The sequence below is a fragment of the Castanea sativa genome, chromosome 8 (assembly GCF_040712315.1).
Source record: "Castanea sativa cultivar Marrone di Chiusa Pesio chromosome 8, ASM4071231v1".
NCBI lineage: Eukaryota > Viridiplantae > Streptophyta > Magnoliopsida > Fagales > Fagaceae > Castanea > Castanea sativa.
The window spans coordinates 31,835,653-31,853,162 of record NC_134020.1 but is presented as its reverse complement, the minus strand read 5'-3'; positions in this window follow the sequence as shown (position 1 = coordinate 31,853,162).

Here is a 17,510-nt window from a genome sequence, read left to right as displayed (position 1 = left end):
AAAGCAAAGGTACGTTTTGAATTTGCTCCCAAAAAGTTGGAACTTCAAAAATATAGAGAGAAAAACTAACTTTGCCATCGGAGGGTTCTTGGCAGGCAGCCCCGGTCACCTTTGATCGCTTTTCTTTCTTTCTTCAGGCCATTGAGAGGGCAAGTGGTCCTTTCAAGTCCGAAGCATCCAGCCTACTGATCTTCTTTGCATCATCAGTTGGCGCCGTCTATGGGAAAACAAAGGAGATAAGAAAAAACAAACGAGCATTGTTCACTGTTCTTTTCATTCGACTGTGTTTTTGTTGTCAAGGATTAGCCTTTCCCAGACAAAAGGCCGAATGGTTCGAACGAGATCAAAGGCTACTAGCCCAGGCCACCAGGAGAGTAGGGATGCATCTAGTAATCCCCTTCACGATCGCAGGTCAGCGCCTGTCATGCCACCGCCTTCTATTCAACACATACAATCCATGGCCGCCGCTATAGCAGAACTGACACGTCAGAATCAGGAGTTGAATAGGGAGATCAACCTCAGGAGGCAGCGCCAAGATGGGCACACGGAGGGACGGGCCCTGAGTCAAGAAGGAGGAGGAGAAAATGTCGAATCCGAGAATCAGACAAGGGGTACCGCTTCAAGAAGAATGCCGCACTTGGAAAGAGAGATGGACCAGATGAGGAAAGCCATGGATGAGATAAGGGAGAATATGAGGCGGGCAAACCCAGTAGACGATATGGTTCACCGAACGGACTCCCTTTTCACAGCTTCCATCAACAATCATCCTCTACCCCCAAAATTCAAAATGCCTTCTTTGGAATCGTATGATGGAAATCGCGACCTTTGCGATCACATTGCAACTTTCAAGACGACCATGCACCTTCAGGGGGTCCCGGACGAGATCATGTACAAAGCTTTCCCCACCACACTTAAGGGACCAGCGCGGGTGTGGTTCAGTAAGATACCCCCAAACTCGGTGGGATCATTTGAAGAGTTGAGTAAGTTGTTTGTCAATAACTTCATTGGAGGACAACGCCACAAACGTTCATCTTCCAGCTTGTTGACTATAGAGCAAGGGGAAAATGAAAGTCTACGATCCTTTATTACTCGATTCAATAGGCCTGACGATGGATGAGATGGATGACAAGTTGTTGCTGGCTGCCTTCCACAACGGGGTCAATTCTGACTTATTCATTCACAAGCTCTACGAGCAGGAACCCCAGACTATGGCCGAGCTCGTCCACTCGGCCTAGAATTTCATGAATGCTGAGGACGCTATCATAGCCAAGAGAAGAAAAAGGGCAGAGCGCTCGGAAGCAGGCCACCATCGTTACTCGGATCAGGGACCTCGTCCCAAGAAAGCTCGGCTAGATGAGAGGAAAGACAAGGATGGGAAAAAAGCAAGTTCCTCCGCCAGGAGTCAGCAATATACGCCCCTGACCATGCCACTAGAGCAGGTCCTTATGCAGATCAAGGATGATCCGTCCTTGAAGTGGCCGGATAAGATGAAGGGCGATCCCAACAAACGCAATAGGAGCAAGTATTGCCGCTTTCATAGGGATCACGGGCATGACACAGACGAGTGCTTTGATCTGAAGCAGCAAATAGAGAATCTTATTAGACAAGGAAAGTTAAGGAACTTCCTTGGACGAGATCAGAGGGATGAGAAACTGAAAGCTAAGGTGGAAGAGCCATCACGACCCCCACTGGGAGAGATAAGGGTAATTGTAGGAGGGAACTCGACAGTGCAGTCATCTAAGTCAAGGAAAACATATCTCAAGGTGGTGCAGAACATCCAGCTGTCTGGATGACTTCCTAAGACGAAGCAAGTCAATGAGCAGGCTGTTACATTCACGGACGAGGATGCAGAACGACTCCATCACCCACACAATGACGCGATAGTCATCACCTTGCTCATTTCCGATTATATGACTAGGAGGGTGTTAATAAATAATGGCAGCTCTGCAGATATTCTTTATTACCCTGCCTTCCAGCAAATGAGGCTAGGACGAGACCAGCTTCGGCCAGTGAACACGCCGTTGGTGGGATTCGGAGGAATGAAGGTGCAACCGGTGGGCACCATCACATTACTAGTGGTCGCTGGAACATATCCACAGCAGATAACCAAGGAGGTAAATTTTCTTGTTGTTGATTGTGCATCGTCATATAATGCAATCATTGGAAGATCGACTTTGGATAGCTGGAAGGCGGTAACCTCTACTTACCACTTGTCCATCAAATTTCCAACCGAGCACGGGGTAGGCTAAGTACAAGGAGACCAGTTGGCCGCCAGAGAATGTTACTTAGCTATGCTGGCAATGGACGAGCACATGCAGGCAATGAGTATAGACGGGAGAAGGATCACGGCGGAGCCCACTGAAGTATTAGAAGACGTCCCTTTGGACGATAATCAGCCTGAAAAGTTTACTAGAATTGGGGCGAGCATGGAAAAGGGGGCAAAGCGCGCTTTGGTCTGGTTTCTGAAGAAAAGCCTCGATGTCTTTGCATGGAGTCATGAGGACATGCCTGGCATTGATCCGGGTGTCATTACCCATAACCTGAACGTGTGCCCCTATTTAAAACCGATGCGTCAGAAAAAAAGGGTTTTTGCTCCTGAGCGAGACAATGCCATTAAGGAAGAAGTACAAAAGTTGGTCGCCGCAAAATTCATCCGAGAAGTGTATTATCCAGATTGGTTGGTGAACGTGGTCATGGTCAAGAAAGCTAACGGCAAGTGGCGAATGTGAGTGGACTTCACTGATTTAAACAAAGCTTGCCCCAAGGATAGCTACCCATTGTCACGCATTGACCAGTTGGTGGACTCGATGGCAAGTCACAAAGTGCTTAGCTTCATGGACGCTTTTTCAAGTTATAACCAGATACAGATGGATGAAGCGGATCAGGAGAAGATCTCATTCATTACGAGCCAAGGGTTGTATTGCTACAAGGTAATGTCCTTCGGTTTGAAGAACGCAGGGGCGACTTACCAAAGGCTGGTTAACCATATGTTCCGTCCTCAAATCGGGCGAAATGTTGAGGTTTATGTAGACGACATGCTGGTGAAGAGCCAGGATAAGGATAAACATCTGGATGACATTCAAGAGACTTTTAATACATTATGGCAGTACAACATGAAATTAAATCCGAGCAAGTGTGCTTTCGGAGTTTCATTAGGGAAATTTTTGAGGTTCATGGTGTCGCATAGAGGAATTGAGGCGAATCCGGACAAAATCCAGGCGATACTGAACATGGAACCACCAAATAATATCAAGGAAGTCCAATCTCTTACCGGACGGGTCGCCGCCCTTAACAGGTTTGTCTCGAAAGCTACTCATAAGTGTTTGTCTTTCTTTAAAGTCTCTAGGAAGGCATTTGAATGGACGGATGAGTGTCAAAGGGCTTTCCAAGATTTGAAGACATATCTCATGACAGCGCCGCTGTTGAGTCCGTCTGTACCTAGGGAAGAGTTATATTTGTATTTGGCAGTGTCCCCACACGCAGTAAGCTCAGCGTTGGTCAGAGAAGAGGGGAGAGTCCAGAAACCGGTCTATTACACAAGCCATGCAATGAGAGGAGCAGAAGGACGATACCCGATGATGGAGAAACTAGCTTTTGCGTTGATTACGGCTTCCAGGAAGCTAAGGCATTATTTCCAAGCACACATCATCAACGTCCTAACAGACCATCCCATAAAGAAGGCAATGAACAAGTTGGAAGCTACTGGACGGCTAGTACAGTGGGCCGTTGAGCTCAGCGAATTTGACATCAGATACCTCCCAAGGAGTGCGATAAAGGCGCAGGCATTAGTAGATTTCATCGCAGAGTTTACCCCCAGCCAGGACGACCTGGACAAGGACGAAGGAATTGAAAGGTGGGTGATTAATGTAGATGGATCGTCTATACTGTATGCAGGAGGGATTGGAGTTATCCTGAGGTCCCCTGAGGGTGACAAGCTGGAGTATGCAGCCCGTTTGCAATATCAAACTACCAACAACGAGGCTGAGTATGAAGCTCTACTCAAAGGATTGGAGTTGGCTAAGTCCTTAGGGGCGGAGTCGGTAACAATCAGAGGAGATTCTCAGCTAGTTATTAACCAAGTAAATGGAATGTGTGATGCTAAGGAAGATCGAATAAAGAAATACCTCAGCAAAGTGAAACGACTTGCACGAAAATTTTCAGATGTAAGTTTTGTTCAACTACCTAGGGAAGAAAACACGGAAGCAGACGCCTTGGCAAAAGCGACTTTGGAAGGGGTTACAAACGAGTGCGACAGCGTCCAATATATGCCGAGCATAGACATCCCTGACATACAGCAGATAGGAGGAGGAGAAAGTTGGATGAGTCCAATAATGATTTATCTAAAAGATGGAAGGCTCCCAGAAGACAAAGATGAAGCAAAAAAGTTAAGGGTCAGGGCAGCCAAGTACGTCCTCATAAACGAAGTATTGTACAAGCGAGGTTTTTCCCAACCTTACTTAAGGTGCTTGGCTCCTTATGAGTCAAGCTATGTTCTGAGGGAAGTGCACGAGGGAGCATGTGGAAATCATTCAGGAGCACGATCGTTAGTCCATAAGATCGTCCGTGCCGGCTACTATTGGCCTACAATGCAGGCAGATGCTAAAGCCTATGTCAAGGTATGCGACCAGTGCCAGCGCTATAGCAATGTACCTAGATAGCCGTCAGAATACCAGACCCCAATGATGGCCCCGTGGCCCTTCGCACAGTAGGGGCTGGATATCCTAGGCCCTTTCCCCATGGGAACCCGGCAAATGAAGTTTTTGGTGGTAGGAATCGATTGCTTTACCAAGTGGGTAGAAGTCGAGCCTCTTGCAGCTATCACCCAGCAAAACGTGAAAAATTTTGTATGGAAGAATATTCTATGTAGGTTCGGTGTACCAAGGGTATTAGTATCGGATAACGGACGTCAATTCGACAACGCACCCTTCAGGGACTTCTGCAGTCATTTTGGGATCAACAATCATTATTCCTCACCCTCCCATCCACAGGCAAATGGACAAGCAGAAGTGGCAAACCGATCCCTGCTGAAAATCATCAAGACTCGGCTCGAAGGGGCAAAAGGGATATGGCTAGACGAGCTACCAGGTGTTCTTTGGGCCTATAGGACGACTGTACGAACTCCAACTGGAGAGACCCCATTTAAACTAGCCTATGGAAGTGAAGCTGTCATACCAGCGGAAGTTCATATGGCAAGTCACCACTTGATGGAGTACCAGGAGAAAGAGAATGGGGAACAACTTCGTCTTGACCTTGATCTTATTGACGAGGTAAGAATGGATGCGGAGCGAAGGACAGCAATGTACAAAAATCTTATGGCCAGATAACATGATGCCATGGTGAAACCCAGACGGTTCGATGTGGGGGACCTTGTCCTCAAAAGAGTCTTCTTAGCGACTAGGAACCCAGCTCATGGAAAATTGGGACCCAATTGGGAAGGACCCTATAGGGTAATCAACTGCAAGAGGCAGGGGTCTTACTATCTAAAAGCTCTGGACGAGCGGAAGTTAGAGTATCCTTGGAACGTGGAACATCTGAGGAGGTACTATCAGTGATAAGCAGGGACGAGGGAAGTTAGTGGAGTCAGTGGCAAAGTTATTACAACTATAATTTGCGTGTTCGCTTATATTTACTGTTGTGTTCTTACTACTATTATGGTGTGTTATGAATAAGAAGTGCACTAGTTCTTAAACTTTTGCACCGCTTACACACCAGCTTATGAAAGACAAGTTTATGTATTTTCCTTAAGTATTTTAATAAGGCACTAGCTTATAAGCATGTGCCATGTTTGTGAACAATGTTCGTGTAATAATATGGTTTAGATTTCTTTATGTATTTGAAGCATAAATCTAGTTTCCATAATAATACCCACAGACAAGGCAAAAGCCTAAGACGAATAAAATCTTTGGACGCAGAAAAACTCGTCCAGGGATTTCCTTTAAATAAGGATAAAGCAAAGGGAAATGAGCTAAGGCATACTCGTCCAAGGCTTTCCTTTAAATAAGGATAAAGCAAAGGGAAATGAGCTAAGCATACTCATCCAAGGCTTTCCCTTAAATAAGGATAAAGCAAAGAAAAAAATGCTAAGGCATGCTCGTCCAAGATTTCCTTTAAATGAATACAAAAAAAAAAACCAAAGCCCACTCGTCTAAGAAAGAAAGTAGGCATTAAGGCGTAGCATTCCAAAGACGAGAATATAGTCAAGACGTTGTGAACTCCTTGCGAAAAGACGAGTAATAATTGCCTAAAGGGCAAGCAAAAGTAATGGTCATCATCATCGTCCTAAGTGGGTCGTCCATAAGGAAATCGTGTAAACGATCATTCAACACTTGGAACATTGCTTAAAAGGCAATTGAATGAAAAATAAAAATGTGTAAACTCGTCCATGGAACAACAATAATAGATGAAAATAAACATTCATTAGAAATTAAAGGGTGGACGACCACCGTCCAAAAACCCTTAAGAAATAAGCCTTGAAAGGCAATTGTTCATAAACTCGTCGAAAGTACTCCAGACAAGGTAAGTGTACTCTTATAAATTTTAAAAATAAAAATAAAATAAAATAAAAAGAGAAAGAAGAGAATAAAACACTTCAAAAAAGAAAATCATAAAATCTTCGGATAACAAGGGCATCAGCCATCAGGGTCGTCTTGGGCAGGGTTGGTCGAGGCATCATCTTCAATATTGACATCTTCAGAGCTAGTCTGAAGAAAAGAACTAGCAACACCCCCTAATTGAAGGACGATAGGGATGAAATCAACCTCTGAAAACTTTTCTTTCGCTTCCATGTGAAAATCTTCAAATCCAGCCGCATAGTTGGCGTCCAGAAGGTCAGTTAATTGCTTCGAGGCCTTGAATTCCTCCACAACATCGTCCTTAGCCTTCACAAGGGAGTTGCTTAGCTTGTCGATCTTCCTCTGAAAGTGGTCAAGACGAGAGTCTTTTTCCACTATGTCAGCTCTTAGCTCTTCGACGAGGTTCAGCAAACCCTTGGCCTTGTCCTTAGCCTTAGCCGCCGTCTCAGCCCAACCTTTGCAGTCGTCCCTGACTTCCTGAATCCTCCTCTCCAATAAAAGCCTCGTCCTATCCAGCTTAGTAACCTGCCTAGACGCAGCTATGAAGTTGGACATGGCCTACACAAGCAATTACGAATTTTCGTATTAAGCAAAACAAATAAGCGTAATGACAAAAAAAAAAACGAACGACGAGAAGAAGTTTATATCAATTACCTTGAAAAGATCGTGGACACCTGAGTGTTCAAAATCTTTCAAGGACATGTTATAGCATGCAGCCACGTCCTCGTCAGAAACTGCTTTTTGAAACCTCTCCCAGGCCAAGCCTTCACTCTCAAGAAGGTTCGGCGCAACTTCAACAGGAGGCTGGGACGAGGTAGGAATGCTAGTTTTATACGGAGGAGGGTGAGTAGGCTCAGACGACTCCACGTCGAGAATCTGGATGGACGGCGATTGAGATGGAGGAGGAACAGGGAAAGCGGGAGAGACAACCCCAGGCTTGGACGACCTCTTATGCTTCGTTCTCCGACTGGGGAGGTTTTCAAGATTAATAGCCTTCGACAGGCTTCTCTTGTCACCAGCAGCAGGACGAGCCCTAGTTTCGGCGTCTTGCCTAGTAGGCTCGTCTGCGACTCCCTTGCCTTTATTCTCCTTCATGGTAGCCATCCCTAAAATAAAAATAAATAAATAAATATAGATGAATAAATCAACAAATGTTTCTGTGACGACATGATTAAATTGATAACAATTAAAAAAAATGCCAAGACAAGAACTTACGCCGACGGATTGTAATCTCGTGGGCTAAGGCTTTTGGAGAAGGTTCTGGGCCAAGTCCCCAAGCCGCGAGACGTTGAAGGGTGACCAAAGAATGGAAGTCCCTCTCTGGGTGAAGACTAGCCTTCTGAACGCGTCCCAAATAAAACTTGTTCAAAGACGGCCTTCTAACACCTGCAATAAGGACAAGGAGCTTAGTATAGAAAGACATGTAATAAAGGTAATGTTACAATAGTGGTAAGCATACCTTCAGGACGAAAGTTCCCTAACTCTCCTGTATATGGGGTAAACGAATCCTTGCTCAACTCAACAGGGTGCCCTGCCCAAAAACCTGAGACAAAGAAAAACTTCGTCTTCCAACTCCTATCCGAGGTAACCAATGACTTTATAATCCTACAATCTTTTCTCCTGGCTGTAAACTGATAGAAGCCACGGGATTGGCTAATTTCAGAGGGTTTGTAGCAAAAAAGGAATTCGTCCACGGTAAGAGGACAATCCCCTTCAAAAACCTCTCTCCACAAAATCTGCATAGAAACGACTAGTCTTCATGCATTGGGATTAAACTGACATAACCCTAAACCTAATCTAGTGAGCAACTCCCTAGCAAAAGCATTGAGAGGCAGCCTAAGACCCCCTAGAAGATAGGCTTCATAAACCCCAATGCCAAAGTGAGGTTGGCAACACCACTCATCACGGACGGCCAACCTAGGATTTTGCTCGTCTGGAATTTGGTACCAACTCCTAAGGGACGCTAATTTTCTCTCGTCTGTCTTAGCTGGAACCCTTATAGCACAACTGTATACAGTCTCAACCTCGTCCTTTTGAGTGGACGAGGGCGCACTAGAGGGACCAACCCCAGACCCAGATGCCACTCTCGTCCTAAATTCCTCCTGGAAGACTTCTAGGGGAACCCTAGGAACCCCAGAAACATACTCGTCTGTGGTATTACCCCCACTACTACTGCTATCACTACTAGAACCACTATAACTAGTTGTGTTGTGGTATTCGTCTATCTCTCTATCAACACTATTACTAGACGAAGAAAAAACTTCTGACATTGTGGAAATGTAAGGGAAGCCTAAAGACGAGTGTAGAGAAAATACCTGGCTCTAGACGAAGGAAACTAGGGACGCCGGAATACTCCTAGACGAGGCGATGGACGAGAAATGTCAAACGAGAAAATTTGAAAAATGGAGAGGGTATGGGAGGAAATCCACTATTTATAGGGGTTGAAAAGTGAAACCCGAAACGAAATGTTCAATCAGGAAGAACCACGTGGCAACTTCCTCAGAAACTCAAATCGACACAACGGTTAACCCAGATAGTGATGACACGTGGCACAATTTGGGGCCATTGGAGCCCCACCCTCTACATCGAGACACGTGGGATGACATGATGAAACGTGTCCAAAAACCAAAAGCTTTGGATGACCCTTGGACAAGGGGGCAACTGATAGGGTACTGATTTTTCCTATCTCGAAGTCATCCATATAGGTCATCCGTAACCCGGCTGGAATTATAAGCACCCTTGGAAACTTGCCTGTAACTATCTCGTCCAAGGAGGAAGAGCCTTGGACGAGGTAAGCACCACCAGAGAATGAGGCACTCGTCCAGAGTGCTGAGGACGAGGTAAGCGCCACCAGAGAATGAGGCGCTCGTCCAGAGTGCTGACAATCTTATCTTGAAGGAATTCGTCCGTTAGACGAGACGGCCCCTACTCATGTGCCAAAGTACACTCGACGAGGGAATGCCAGGACGAGGGTATCATACTTAGAAAAATCTCTGAATATAATGTGATAATTCCTTATCCCACGCATAACTGTTGGGTATCCATTGTGAAATAGAAGCATAACTCCTAAACGGTTATGGAAGTTACGTTTAATCCTTGCGCCTCCTTGAATCCAGGCGAGGTTCCAATTTCGATAACCGTCTATTAGAACACTATATAAACGCTGATTCAGACAAAGCAAAGGTACGTTTTGAATTTGCTCCCAAAAAGTTGGAACTCCAAAAATATAGAGAGAAAAACTAACTTTGTCATCGGAGGGTTCTTGGCCGGCAGCCCTGGTCACCTTTGATCACTTTTCTTTCTTTCTTCAGGCCGTTGAGAGAGCAAGTGGTCCTTTCAAGTCTGAAGCATCCAGCCTACTGATCTTCTTTGCATCATCAATAATAATAATATTAATAATAATAATAATATTTTGTATTAGTATAATTTACCATTAAAAATATGTTTGCACGCTCTAACTTAAATCTTGCACACCCTGACCACATATCATCCCACCTCAAAGCCAAACAACACATAGATTAGCCCATCCTAAAATTAACCAAACAACAACATAGATCAAAAGTCTCTCTAAAAGTAAAAAAGAGAGTGTTTGTGAGTAGTGGGTATCTCTCGTTATTATAAACTAATCACTAACCCGTGCGATGCACGGAAAAGCTATTGTATATGAAGATGTAAACTATTCTTTTTCTCTTTCTCTTCAATTTTTGATAGGAAGCATTAAATTACATAATGAAAAATAGAAATCAAACTTAAGTTTAAATTAAATTGAAGAATCAAATCTTTAACATCCTCAATTATCCATTAAATGTATGAAACACAAATTTAAAGAACTACTCAACCAATATTTCAAATAAATTGAAAGAAAACTTTATAGTGTTCTTTGTATCTTATTCCTTTGTTGCTTCATAGAAGTCACTAAATATGCCCTTTTGATTTCCTTGATCATAGATGTTGAAACTTTGTAGATTCACCATCTTGTTCACTTGATAATTTGTTGTTACATTCATTTGAAATATCACTGATGTAAACCTGGCAATGGAAAAGGTTGAGAAATGTATTACAACATATAGAAGTTAAAAATCAAATTTGTAATTTTGCTATATTAAATAATATGTAGTTCTATCATTTTATCAAGCTGAATTGCTTTGTCAGTTTCTTTAAAAGATTTAAAAACTTTCTTGACGGTGAAGAATTCCCATCCATACTTGAGATTATAGTCATTTAGTTGTATTTGGAAAACGAATTCTTTTCCATTTAGATTTTCCATTTAATTAATGAATATCAATCAACTCATAATTTTATAGTTAAATTTTGTAAAAGCAGGTCTATAGTACATAAAGCAATGTTAAGGACACAATGTTATTGTTCAAGGTTTTCTTTTTTCTTACCTTATTATCAGAGTCCCACATAATTTTTGTTATTTCACTAATATTTCTTTTGTTGATGTTCATCTCTTCTTGAATTGTCACTTGTGATTTGAATTGTTTTGGCATCAACATCATGCTCCTCCAAGGCCAAAGCTTGAGCCTTATAAATAGACAAATTTGTAGACAACATATCCTCTTAACGTAATTTCCTTCCATGGGTATCCACCAAGCATAACGGCAATATTGACATCTTTACACGCTTCAACAACGTCTGTGGTAGCAACCACACCTATTGAACCATATTCATGACATGAGTGAAGAAACCTAAGGAAAGAACCTGAGGGAAGAGAATAATTCTACCTACCTAGAATTAGCTCTCAAGATAAGGGACATACCTTTCAGAAGAGGAAAGGCAAGATCAGTCATTTCCATTCTTATCGCATTCAAGGATTCAGTTGCCTGTTTAATATCAAGCAAGTGCAGAATCATAGGCTGATTAGGACCCAACATGATTCCCCTTGCAATCATAGGAACAATGGCATAACCTATTTGCCCTATTGAACAAAATCAAAATTCTGAGCTACAGATACAAAAACTATATATTATAATGTCTAGAAGAAAGAATCGCCAACCTATACAATTGAAAATCATCTACACCTATTCCTTAACATAATTACTGACATGCAACAATAGTCATATTGTTGTAAATCAAGCTTTTCTTTCAATTTTCATTCTTTCCAAACATTTGGAAAAGACTACAATGTATAATAAGACAATAATGATTATAACAACAACAAAGCACTTAAAATTTTTAGGACTTCTTTTGATTATCTACTAAAATGGCATTTAAACTTGTCACAGAGAAAACCACGGATTTAAACAGTTGCATTAAGAATTATATCATAGAACAACATTGTAGGAAGTCGTGAACTGAATAGAAAACAGGATTTCCAAATGAAGTTATGGATAAACTTGTAGAAAACTAATTAAAAATGTGAATCCAAAACAAAGATAAACTTGATTTTCAATTGATCCGCAAAGTGTAAGCTTTACTTCCATTTTCTCTGTTCAAATTTTCCAATGTTACAATGCATGTTGGCAAATCAAGAGAGCCCTATTCAAACTATATATATGCTAGTGTTATTGCAACCTCGCATGTGGAGCCTTTTCACACATAATTATAAATGTTCATTTTAGAAGTATTCAATTGTTTTGCAGAAAATTTCCAGACTTTTTTATTTATTTAATTTTTAAGCAAGTATGTTACCATGCGATTCTGCCAGTAGGTCTCCATGGCAATATAAAATCTATTAATATTAATCTGTTGACAAAATACGGAAATTTTATTGAAACCATTATCAATAGTCATTGTTTCACTTTGTAAACAATTGATATACACTCTTGATCAAATTTAATAGGGTTTTATGAACTTGTTTTAGAGTAACTCAAGTTAGCTTGATCTCATAGCTTCCATCATAAAGTATTATTATTATTATTTTGGATTTAGCTGCTATAAGAGAAACGTCTTTCTAAGTAAAATAATAAAACTTTCTAAAAGCTTTGATTTCTTTGAAGTTAATAAGGGAAACAAACTCTAATCTTAATGCACAAACCCACCATGAAATAAATTATTAAAAAAAAAAATCAAACCTACTTCTTAAAGGGTAACATGTCAAAATCTCTTCCAAGACTCCACCAAACCCCCATAGTGATAGACACCTCAAAAGTATTTGTTATGCTCAGAATTGGGACCATAGGCACCTGAAACACCAACTTGTATTGATCATCCACAAATCTGAACTTACATAAACTGAATAATTTCCCACATCCCTATCAACTTTCTTTACTACTCTTCTAGTCCACAGCAATAGCAGCCCAATAGAGGCCCCTAAAGCTCCAAAGTGACACTAGTCCACAGACTAATAATCAATATGGTAAATCATTGTTACAATAGTGCAGCCAAAAACAAAAAAACATTTTTACAATACTATCAACTATTACCAAACTATCTAAATGTTGTTTTCTACTATATAAACCTATCTCACCATCAATGCCAATAAAACTTTCTAAAAGCTTTGATTCCTTTGAAGTTATTAAGGGTAACAAACTCTAATCTTAATACACAAACCCACCATGAAATAAACGATTAAAAAAAATTAAACCTACTTCTCAAAGGGAATCATATCAAAATCTCACCATCAATACCAATCCCAATCCCAATATCAAAAATATGACATTGAGAAAATAAGGCCAACAAAACATCTCACCCTAATTAAATCAACAACACAGCATCATATTCCCTACTTTTCTTCCTCCTTACCACTCTCCATGTATTATGACTTCTAGAACGACAACAAAAAATCACTTAGGAATTTTATCAAACAACTTGTTTACATGTAAGAAAAATAACACTTAATAAAAGTGGACATCAATAAGAATGATCTTTTACTCTATTTTAAAATAGTAGGACAATAGTCATGAATCACTACAAAACTTCCAAAAAAATCCATAAAAGAGAGAATTTTAAAAAGAAAAGAGAGTATCGTGTTGCAGCAACACCAGCTCCAATATAACCAAGGGTTGTTATTTCTCTCCCAAGGCCTGTGCAAGCTCCTCTGTGCCTAAAAATTGAAAACATGGAATGAGGTTTTTGTAGGTACCTATGTATTTTTGATACCACATAAACAGGTAAGTTTGGTTATGAAGTTAATGGCTTGTTTGGAAGTTTAGAGAGGGAGGAGAGTAGAGGAGAGGAGAGTAGTGAGGAGGAGAGTATAGTGAAATGATTACCCTCCACCTTGTTTGGATGTTTTTAAAATTAATAAGGGGGAAGAGAGTAATTAGCCCTTCCCCTTGTTTGGATGTTTTTAAAATTGAGATGGAAATGAGAGGAAATGATTAAATAGACAAATTTACCCATATTTGAAAATAAATTGCAACATTGGTCTATGATTAATTGGTTTGTAATTTTGTTAATTTAAAAAGGGTAAATTGGAGAATTCATTTGGTCAATAATTTATCTACTCTACTCTCCCTCCAAATCTCTCCAATTTGGGGGAATTAAAAATGAAGGGTTAGAGGTAGTTGAAACCCCCCCCCCCAAAACCCCTCCAAATCCCTCCCCTTCCTTCCTTAAAAAACTTTCAAACAAGGGATTTAAATTACTCTCCCTCCCTCTACTCTACTCTCCCTCCTTTTTTAAACATCCAAACAAGCCATAAAAGACTTCATGTACATACTCCAAATTAAAAGGATATGTTTCCCCTTCTATTTACAATATGGCTCAAAGCATATTATATATTTTTTTTCTTTATCATTTTAATCCAGAATAGTAAAAAGAGGATGATACTCTTAACAAATTTAAGTTAACAAAGAACAGTTGTGTATGTAAATCTTTCCATTTAAGATGAGAGAAAAATTGCCGCCATAGTTTTCAGTCCTTGCATATTGAATTGCTAGATTGAAAGCTACTGAAACGATCTATGCAAAAAAAAAAAAAAAAAGAGAGAGAAAGAGAAAAGAGATTAAAGCCCTCTAATATGTTAGCCTTTATGTGTTTTAGGGTTTGAAAGAGGATATCCTCTGGCATTTCATTAACTTTAGCTATCTTCTGCCTTTTACATGAATTTAGATGTATATTATTGAGTACACAACAAAGCAAAAAACCCAACCTTGATCTGAATATGCCTAATTTCCATATTCTTTCTAATTAATATATAAAGAAAAAAACAAAAACATATCTTCTGCCTTTTACATGGATTTAGATGTATATTATTGCCTACACAACAAAGCAAAAACCCAACCCTGATCTAAATATGCTTAATTATAAATTTGCTAATAAATTAAACTTACCTTAAGACTGTGACAATGGTTCAAAACAATCATCGCTTTCGCTTTGGCTCCTCCTCGGCTTCAAAAGAGACAACCTCAGCCCCAACCCCAACCCCTTCTTCATACCAACAGACTGTGGCAAAGGTTCACAACAATCATCGCCCCTTCCGCTCCTCTTTGGCTTCACACCGTTCATGTTGGATCAGATTTTGGCATTACATCTCGTGTTTGTTCAAGGTCGAGCCAGTCTATGAAAGCTATCGATCCTAACCATTCTCGGAATATATTGAGCCAGTCCAATCAATATATTTGAAAACGTTGTAGCAAGAACACCTTAGCCCATAGAGTTTAGAGATTTAGAGTGAGAGAGGGAGTGCTTCTGCGTTAGGTCTCTTTCTGCATTAGCGTTAGGATTTTTTTTTTTTATTTTAATGGAAGAGATTGCGTGTGTGAGGTTAAGGATTTGGAGGAAGGTTAGAGATTTAAAGAGAGAGGGAGTTCTTCTGCATTAGGAGGGGAGTCAAGAGAGATATAGAATGTCGGGTTATTCTCTTAAAAAAATTAAACTTAAATAAATAAAATAAAAAGAATCTTTAAAAAAAAATAGTGGTGAAGCCCTTCAGAAGTTTCGATTTTATATATATATTATGCATGTGAGTGTGTATTTGATACTAATTGTGTGTATTATTTTTTATTTATCATAACGTTATTTATGTGAATCGTGATGTGTGTTAATTTGTGTTTTTTACTATAAATATAATATAATTTTATATAATTTAATAATTAGAAAATTTTTTGAGAAAATAATTAAAAAATACTTAGTGATTCAAGAAAAAAAAAAGTAAAATTAGTAATTGTTCAAGGATTTAATTAGTAAAGTAAACACTTACTTTATTATTTATGTATAGATGAGTGTGGTTGTGTGGGCCAATTTAATACAATGCCAATGAGTTGAGTTTTGTTATTTAGTTTAAAATATTTTTATAAAAACAATAACAAATAGATAATGACAACTTCATAAAAATACATCTAAATAAAAAAACTTCATAAAAATAAAAATGTTATATAAATTTAACAAAATAAAATGGTCACACTTATCCACATCAACAAAAAATAATGACAAAAAATAATAAACTATATTGTAATGATTTTAACATATGAAAACTAGTAGAAGAAAATTGTAGAACTTCAAGTTTTTTTTTTTTTTTTGTTGATAACTCGGTATATTCAAAAATTTGTGTTTATTAAATATTGTGAAATTTAAGTTTTTTAATGACCTCTCTAGACAATATTCCTGAAGCTACCACTGCCAAATGTATTGTTTTTTAAAAAAAGAATCTTATTTTGTTTTCATGAGAGATTGTCACATCACCCACTAACTAAATAAAATATGGGTATTAAAACCCACTACCACTTGCCATTATATATTTAAAACAAAAGGACATATCCAGTTAAAAACGTACTGAAAATAAGCCAAACCCGTAAAAAGATTAGCACCAATAAACTACATAATTAAACCTCATAGAAGGCTCGAAATTGAAGAGCCCTTACCATATATTCTCTCTAGATCGTGCAATGAAGTTCCAAAATTTATGCTTTTTTATTCTCTACTATTATTGTTTTTTATATGATTTTCGTTTATGAACTTATAAAATTTCATTAATCAACATTTTAAAGTTAAAAATTATATATTATTTTTACAAAAAAAAAAATGAGCTATTTATATTTTTAATAAATACAAATAATAAATTTATGCTTACTAACTTATTTTTACAAACTTACACATGTATACATATCATATATTTTTTGAGTAAAACTTTAGCTACATTTCATAATGTGTTTCATCATGTGTTATATATCAAATTTCATAATTAAATTCAAACATATGGTTACGCTAGCCAATGAACCACACAATTTTATTTTTTCAAAAACAACTAAATTCAATGCAGTTATGTGTTTACATCTAATTAAGAGTTTAGGACAACTAATGTAGTACATTGTACACTTAAAGAAATAAACCTAAGTTTTACCCTATATTTTTATGCATGTTTAACTCATGAGCATCTCTGTAAACATTCGATTTTGCACTCATAATTTAATCAAGGGAGATGACTAGAATGATCATCCATGTACCTAAAAAATCATTCTTGCATTACATGCATCAATTTGTTCTTGCATCACATGCATCAATTTGTTCTTACATTGCATACATCAGTCTCTTCCTTGCATATCATAAAAATGATCTTGAGATTCTAATGATCGCGATAGTATGTCCGATTTCCAAATCAGACAGTCAGATCGAAAGATATTTCATGATCAAGTTTACATAGTCCATATGTGTTGTGTCTAGGTAGAGTCAACCACACATGATTAATTCAAATTAATTCTGATTAGTTAAACAACTAAAATTAATTGAATAATTTTGTGGATGGTTGATAATTAGTATCTAAAATAGGTTGCATGCAAAGGAATAAAATAGATGATTGGATAACAATAAAATTGTGGATAATCTAAACTTTATCAAGATTGTTAGGACATATGTGATTCATGTTAGGAACGTATGTCGACATATTATGTAATTGGCTAATTCTTTAACAAAATGCATATTACTTGTACTTGGGTAGATATAGGATGTGTTTAATGCTTTGAGAAATAAGATTTCAAGTTCAAGTGTTAAAACCATGCAAGTATGTCCAAGAATCAAGTGAAGAAGTGTTGTTCATTAAAGCTCGACAGCTAG